Source organism: Scylla paramamosain, chromosome 27 (genome assembly GCF_035594125.1).
Source record: "Scylla paramamosain isolate STU-SP2022 chromosome 27, ASM3559412v1, whole genome shotgun sequence".
In the NCBI taxonomy this organism is placed as follows: Eukaryota; Metazoa; Arthropoda; class Malacostraca; order Decapoda; family Portunidae; genus Scylla; species Scylla paramamosain.
In genome coordinates this window covers 6,146,210-6,155,000 of record NC_087177.1, presented here as the reverse complement: position 1 = coordinate 6,155,000, position 8,791 = coordinate 6,146,210, and the positions used below count along the sequence as shown (strand labels likewise).

The window sequence follows — 8,791 nt, the reverse complement described above, 5'->3', positions numbered from 1 at the left end:
GTGGTGGCCGTGTCTGAGGAGCTGCTATGGCGTGTTGTCAGAATGCGATGCAACTGTCCTTTGGGAAGTGAATATTGTAAGAAGTTTGCAGGGACGCTATTACTGGAAATTTAAATAATATAGAGAAGCGATATCTTTACTTTGTCAATCCTTTGTGGTGAGTTTTAGCTTTAGAAGGACATTGCAAGTATCGATAAATGGAAAATATTAAATTGAACCAGAATTTAACTTATTCAGTCCCTTATGACGAATTTTAAAGCTTTACAAGACCGTTATATAGAATTAAATTTGCATTGTCTGTTTAGTATGATACTGTAGCGTGTTTGTATTTTTGTTTATATATTTCAACGTGTGAAAGAGACTGCTTCGAGAGTAAGAGAAAGCACAAAAAAAAGCACGTTCGTTTACCATCTCTCAAAAAACGACAGTATCACCATCACCACCCCACTAACAACAACAACGGTGATGGTGATGATAATTAATAATAATAATAATAATAATAAAGTCTTTGGCAATTCAGTTGTGAGAGTGCATCGATACCCCTCTCTAGAATATTCTAAATCATAGGTAGAAAAAAATATGCAGATATCTAAGGCTTTTAATGTGTGTGTCTTACAAATGATGAAGTGAAATCTCGAAAGCTTCATATATATATATATATATATATATATATATATATATATATATATATATATATATATATATATATATATATATATATATATATATATATATATATATATATATATATATATATATATATAATTACCCGGCACGTGAAAATGAGTCCACTTAAAAATAATGAAGAGATGCCAAGGAAGATGTCTGGCGATGCTTTCTTGTTATTAATAATTTTGCATGTAGCGCGAGAGTGGAAACCGGTCTCGATGCTTTGACGGCAAACTGATCAGAAGCCTCGAGGATGGAGAAAGAAGTTGAAGGAAGGAAAGGAGGATGGAGGATGTTGAAATCCAAATCTCAGCACTTTGATGGCTAAAAGTTAGGAGTTGCCGCAGTGACTGAGACACCACGTGCATACTCATATATTACATAATTTAGTGTTGTTTCAGCCGGTATTCCTGAAGGCTGTTGTCTCTGACTAGGACTCTTTAAAAGCCACAAGGATTATTGATAAGGAGCTCATGGGTGTTTTCTTTTTGATGATACGGAATCCTTGTCAAGCCATCATTAAAATCATCCAGGAACTCTTGAAAATCTCAATAACTTCTAGTACATCCTTTGAAAAGCAGTTACATAGAACACTGAAACGTTTAAGAATGTGGGCACATATTAAGGTACCTTTCAATTGATGGTGTTCACTGCAGTCTTTTGAAAGTATTTACATAAAGCATCGAATAAGAACGAGGGCACATATTCCTAGCTCTTATATGTTTCTTTCGTCTCGTCTCTTGTGCTTCATTGTGATTGTGGCTTTGGCTCTCTTCGGTATCAGGAGATCTGCTTTTATGTACATGATAGCCCGATATTCTTGCCTTATTTTGTTGCTTACGTGTTCCTTTCGTCTCCTGTCCTGTACCTCCCTGTCATGGTGGCTATAGCTTTCTTTAGTATCAGAAAGTGGCGTCGGGAAGCAACACTTAGCTGGCGACCTTCCCGTGTGTGCGCAGGTGTTTGTCATCAGGAAGTGCATATCAAGATTCCGGGACACTCTTACGAGGCCGGCGAGGAGGGGAAGTGCTGGCGCCGACACAGACTTTTACTCTTTATTTTTCTAATATGGCAGACTAGTGTGTGACAAATCATCGCTCAGTGGTACACCGATGTTTTGTGCTTGACAGCTGCCTGGTGTGAGTGTGTATATACAGACGTGACCTGTGAAACGTCTCCTCCTCCGCGTGAGGAGTCACTGAGAGTGAGGTTGGAGTCAGCATATATTAGTTTGTATATTTTGTAACCTTGAAAGACTTCGATATGACACACACACACACACAAAAAAAAAGAAAGGTTAACGAACAAGGTATTAAATAAATGAATAAATAGTAAAAAACTTGGTAAAATGTATTCCATGAGACAGTTATACTTGTATTTTTATTTTGTTCGTGTATTAATCTTATTCATTATTGTATTTATCCAGACAATGGAATTAGCGTGGAGTCAAGCAAAAAAGACATCCAACAAATATATGTTTATTTGTGTTAACAGGGGGGTGTTCCGCAACGCAGAAAAAAGAAAAGAAAAAAGAAACAAGTGTTGTTCTCCTGACGTGTACAGAGTGATCGTGTTCTTGTTATTTATAATTAGCGCGAAGCAGTGCATGATTTCAATAATATAATGTTCCTCTCTCTCTCTCTCTCTCTCTCTCTCTCTCTCTCTCTCTCTCTCTCTCTCTCTCTCTCTCTCTCTCTCTCTCCTCAACAGAAAACAATAACAAACTATCCTTTCTATTCTTTCTTTTTACTTTTACTTATTCATACTTTTTTCCATGTAAAGCGCTGAGGTAGAAGAGGAGAAGGAGGAGACGAAGAATTTTACCAACCCACTCACCGAACCAACCAACCACACCAAAACCACACCACACCGGGAGTAATATCACGAAATTGAAACTCAGCTAGATTAAATTCGCTCAGATACCTCGAGGAAACCTGTAATTGTCAGCGGGGTGGTGGCCTCAGGAAGCCTCATTATTGTACGTTAATGTTGGCTGATGATTTCTAGTGTCTGTATTTGTGTGGCGAGCGAGCTGTCTAGAGATACTGCACGTGGCTTTACCTACGAGTATTTTCTCCTCACAAGGCTGGCGGATGTCATAATTACTCTCCAGTGTCTCAAGGGCGCTAGGATAGAAGGGGAGGGCGTAGTGAATGTTCTCGTGAAGATAAGACAAACGAAAAACACACGTGCGAATTAAGGCAAAAAATAAAATAAAATAAAAATAAATATATAGTTGCTAGGGCTGAGTAGAAAAGGGAGTGGGAGGGAAGAACATAGCCAGGAGGATGGAAGAAGAGATGGCAGGACAGAGAAAGAGGAAAGAAGACGGATGGAACAAGATAAATTAAGGAAATAAGTGTAGGTGAAGAAAGAGACAGGGTAAGGATATTTGGGATAGATTAAGGAATTTTAGGGTAGGTTACGTTAGGATAGGGAAGCACATAAACAAAAAAATAGTAGATAGAACAAACTAAAAATGCGAATAGGAGGAAAGAAAAAAGCAGGAAAGGAAGGAGGAAATGAAGAGAGGGCAGGATAAAATAGAATAAGGTAAACAAGATCAGCTTTGGTTACATCAAGATAGAGAAGCAAAGTGGAAACCAAGATAAATGAGTAGAAAGGTCAAAGTAGAAATGAGAATGGAAAAGAAGATTAAAACAGAAAAGGAAGGCGAAGAGGACGAGAGGGAAAGATAGGATAGGGCAAGGTTACCGAGAGTAGTGTTGATCATGGTAGCGAAAAGGCATGACTAACCCTTAAAGCGCGGGTGTCGACTGTTGTCGACACCCGGTGCCTGGGCTCTAAGTGCGGGTGTCAACAATAGTCGACAAAGTATTTTTTGAATTAGCCCGCAGTCAGATTAGATTAGTTTGTCCAGTAGTAGAGTAGTTTTTTTTTTTTCCTCCAAACAATACCCACCCACGCTCCCTTGACTAAATACTGGTCACGCTATTCATTGCGCTTGCTATGAGATTATGTCCAATGGACTTCCCACCTCTTTTGATATTGATATAATGTCTGCTGAACATCCCACCTCTTCTCCACTTCCAGTCAATTTCATTCACAATATTTTGATGTCAACACTCATCAAGGACATAAGGAAAGTCTTCAGTATTAGTGAAATAGATAGATAACTAGAGAGGACAGTCACAAACATCATCATGGGTAGAGACCCAGATACTATAGTGAGTGACTGCAGTGATGATGATGGATATGAGATTGCTAGTGACAGCAGTGCTACTGTTGCTTCTCCAGAACCTGTTTATAAGGGGAAGGGGAAAGATCCTCTAATGAAGGTCAATTCTATGGCAAGGATCAACGAAGGAGGGTCGCGTCAGATCTACCATCTCTAACCATCAGTGGTGCAAATCTAGCACAAAGCAATACACCCTTCTTCCTCTCTTGTTCTCCAAGTCGTTTCACTTCTTCTGAACCATCATCATGCCCGAAACCAGCTATAACACAAAGGGGGAAGAGCGTGAAGAGGAGAGAGCATGCGGCACGTGGTCATGCGAGGGAAAAATTATGTTGCATCACGTCTGCCTTATCGCCGGCACTCGGTTTCGCCAACCACCACCACCACCACCACAGACCCCGCTTCTGCGACCACCACTGCCACAGCCTCTATACCTTGTACCACGAAGAAACAATCCTCCAGCACTTCCTCAGATATGTTTGGGAAGCAAAAGGAATTACCAAGTGGACAAGGGAGGAAACGTATGAGGAAGGTAACAGGCTCCGCCGCTTCTACAGTCGCCTGAGACTGTTTACAATGCAGCGTATGACAGAAGTCAATTTGTAGCAACATGTGAAACTTATATACTGTGTGCTTTTGGAAAACAAAAGTGATATTGTCTTCTGTTTTTCATCTTTCCTTTAGCTACACAGTGCCAATGTGGCATTCTAATATGAATGCTAGCTTATCGCTAAGATTAGCAAATAACGCTAACGTTTTGTGTTTCACACAAAACAAACGTTTTGTGTTTCACACAAAACGTTTAAAAGTGATGTTTTTTTATTACTAAACCACAGACAGGAAGTCCACAAGGGGTGGACAATTGTCTGTAATAATGTTCTCAGTGATCATACTTCATTATTATGTACTTGTTCTATCAATGACCATGTAATTTTTATATAATGTTTAAAAGACAGGTAAGGCCTTGTGCTTACAATGATACATACATAATTCAGTGACGTGAGTTGAGTAGGAATGAAGATATAAGAGGTTGAAATGAGATAGGTTTTGCTTGAATACGCCCACATGGTAGAACGTGCACGCCAAAACAACACCGCGCTTCAAGGGCTTAGGAACAAGACAGAGAAATATGTGACATGACGAAGAACAAGGCAGAGAGAGGAATAGATTGAGACAAAGATATGAATACGTTTAATTCTTGGTATACATAATTCCTTACCCAAAGCGTGATCAGATGTGTATGATAGGAATTGCATGAAGGAAGAATTATGTGTGTGTGTGTGTGTGTGTGGGGGAGGGGGCTAAAAATCAGCAATATTAATAAACGTACTGATTAGTGCTAATGAAATCGTCAGGCGTGTCATAAGTAATTGCGTCGGTATAAGAGGTGTAAGGCATTTTCTTTCTCTTCCTTTCTCCATGCTTAAATGAGAAGTGATAAGTGAGTGTTTGCCTTGGAAGAGAGAATTTGTTATATATATATATATATATATATATATATATATATATATATATATATATATATATATATATATATATATATATATATATATATATATATATATATAGAATACCGACGAGCTTATTACTTGCTACTCCTCCTTTTCCTCCTCTTTCCCCTTCCTCTTCCCCCTCCTCTCAGTATATATTCGTATGTACATACGAGGGTGTATGTATGATTGTATTTATCTTTTGCTTTCTGTCTGTCTGTCTATCTATCTATCTATTCATTCGTCCATTTATCTGTCTATCTACCTATTTATCTATCTATCCAGCTATCTACTTATGTCTGTCTACTCGCGTCTGCCTGTCCATCCATTTATCTATATCAGTCCATCTACCAACCTACCTACCCATCCATCTATCTATTTGTCTATCTTGTGTAATGAAAAATAACTTTCCAAACGTAAACTTTCACGTCGAATATAATTGGAGGTGTTCTGAAAAGCAAGTGAGGCATTCCTTTTGCAGTTATTCATAGACGACCTGATAGGCCAACCGGTGAAAAAACTGTAATATATATATATATATATATATATATATATATATATATATATATATATATATATATATATATATATATATATATATATATATATATATATATATATATATATATATATATATATATATATATATATATATATATATATATATATATATATATATATATATATATATATATATATATATATCACTTTACTGTTACGAGTATTATTTTATTTATTTTTTACTATTTTTTCTATCGTGTCGCGGAGACGGGAGGCTTGCAAGGACCGCTTTGCTGGTGTCTTTCATAATGTGTGCAGGCGAATGGCGTGTAATGGAAGGGTAGCTATACCTATCTATCTTTTGTGTGTGTGTGTAACTACATGTATTACTTTTTTACCGTTCCCAGAGTATGTTCCAATTTTATTATTATTCTGAGATATGAAATTTCAAGATGAGATTTTTTTTTAGGTGAAGCATAGTTTGAATAGTTCATGATTTCTTTTCACACAGACATAAGGAATCCGTTAAGAAAGTGACGTTTTTTTTTAATAAAATTCTTAATGCCACATCTAATACAACGATGGCCTTCAAGTGTTTAAAAGACACGGAATACTCGAACATCCCTGAATATTTTAGACAATTTAACTCGAGTCTCCTCTTCATTCGGACTGAATCATGAAGAGGCCTAGTATCTAGGTTTGTGTTCACGCACCGGCCGTCATTGTGAGTGAGGAGCCTTTTCTCTGCTTGTTGCTGGCAGGCGCGGCGCACTACTGAATCTCATGGTCTGCAGTAGATCGTTGTTATCATGCTGTTAACATTTTGTCCACGCAGAGCACATCTCACTTTCAGTATCATGAGATCATTGATATCGTCCTACGAATAATAAGTCACTGTGCTTCACCATTACTTACCTGTATCGATAGAAAACCATGTACTAGTTAAATCTGGTTCTAGTAGTGAGTATAGGTGGCCAAGAAAACACGGTGGTAATGCAGCCGCGTTATATTAATAAAATAAACTATACTAACGATAATAATGAAGTGACTCGCCAGGAACCGCATGTCCTACCCCGAGGCCTGGATGGACGCGACTCGGGATGTCCGCCACCGAGGAAAGGAGGACACAGACTTGCGGATGTAAGGGTGGTTGCTGGGCGGGTCAGGTCACGGCCAGGACTGGCGTCCGGAGACAAAGGGTGTGAGAGTTGACCTCACATCACGTGGTTGGCCGAGGCTGGCGTCAGGTCCCAGGGGAATGTGCGTCCCGCCACAAGCACTCATACAAAAAGACTGGCAGGTTATCAGAGAAACAGGTTGGCAGATAGATAAGATAGACAGAAGGAGAGACGGACAGATATGCAGACAAACAGACAGAGGTAGAGACAAACAATAAGACAAATAGAGACAAAGACATACAGATGGAGAGATAGACGAAGGATAGATAGATAAGACAGACAGACAGACTGTGAGACGAATAGACATGTAGACGGACAGATGTAGAGACAGAAAGTCAGACAAATGGAGAGAGAGAGAGAGAGAGAGAGAGAGAGAGAGAGAGAGAGAGAGAGAGAGAGAGAGAGAGAGAGAGAGAGAGAGAGAGAGAGAGAGATGAAAACACAGACAAAACATAGATAAACCGAAAGTTAGACAGACAAATAAACAGAGGTAGACTGTATCGATTATACAATTGCCGTACATAACAACGTTCCGTGGAGGAGAGAGGGGGCGGTGGAGGCGGGCAAGCACACAGGTGAGGAGAAGCACAACTGCCAGCACTCTTAAAACTTTCCCAAAGCATGTGACGGAACGAGACGCATCTTAATAAGTGAGACTGCAGCTGCTGTTGAAAATGTGGTGCTATTGTTTTTGTTCCCCATGTTCTTGTTAATGGAATGGATCTTATATTAGACTTTGAATGATTAAACTTACTATCCAGCTGATTAATGATTGGATGTTAGATTGATAGCGTATATTGAGGGGTTAATAGACAGACAGAAGATAAACAGATGGTTAGACAGATAGGTGAAAATATAGATAGTAGACTTTTGTACCCAAGTGACTGCATAATTAAAATATGTACAGATGATAGATAGATAGATTTAATTGTACTTTATTTATTAGTTGATAAGTTAATTGATTGATTGCATAGATTGATTAATTGAGTGACAATTCTCTACCCGATAAATTGACTGACTGATTAACTGACAGATCGCTTTATGTCTCCCAGTGTTCAGGAATCAATCTCACACAGCAACACCAATACTCATACATATGTATATCTAGCTGCTGCCATGAGTGGAATGTATTTGTCATTTTTTAGTTATCAGTGACGCTGTGCTGACAAATTCCACTCCATAAACATAGCAAAAAAAAAAAAAGCTGTAAAAAATTTGGTATTGTACAATATATTCAGTTAGGTAACAGTATTATCTGGTCTGCATCACACACGCACACACACGCACACACACACACACACTATACCAGCTACGGGGTTGTTGTCAGGTGTCTCTTATTTTGCTTACATCTGCACAGAGAATAGACGGTTTTCGTTCAGACAAGTATTACTGTAATGAAACAGATGAACGTAGCACAATCAACACTATGATATATTCGAAGTGTAAAAAGTAATGCCACTCAGGTTTTCTCTTTTCTGATGCAGTTTGATTAAATTTTTAAGGACGTAGGTCTTTGTATATAAATTAATAATGAGGGTGTTAGAGAGACAGCCGGTGCGTCAGTTTGGGGTTAAAGGTAGTGAGGCGAGACTGAGATGGTTTGGCCATGTGTAGAGGAGAGATGAGGGGTGTGTGAGGATGTTGGAAATGGACCCACCAGGCAGGCCAGAGGAAGAAGACCAAAGAGTTATTTTATGGATGTACTAAAGAAAAGGATGGGGCTGATGGATGTAACAGAAAAAAGTGTACAAGAC

General features: G+C 38.7%; 1 protein-coding gene across 5 annotated transcripts in view; it reads right to left on the bottom strand.

Annotated features, from left to right (window-relative positions):
• LOC135114083 (uncharacterized) overlaps positions 1 to 8,791 on the bottom strand; it is a 124,339-nt gene that overhangs the window by 61,645 nt on the left and 53,903 nt on the right. The window contains exon 1 of one of the 5 annotated variants that reach the window (XM_064029774.1): positions 6,932 to 7,375. The exons of 2 other annotated variants lie outside the window; for them this stretch is intronic. The gene's annotated coding sequence lies outside the window, so the exon portion shown is untranslated. Of the gene's footprint in view, positions 1 to 6,891; positions 7,376 to 8,791 lie in introns of those variants that run through there. 2 more of the 5 variants (XM_064029770.1, XM_064029771.1) reach the window with 2 other exon arrangements.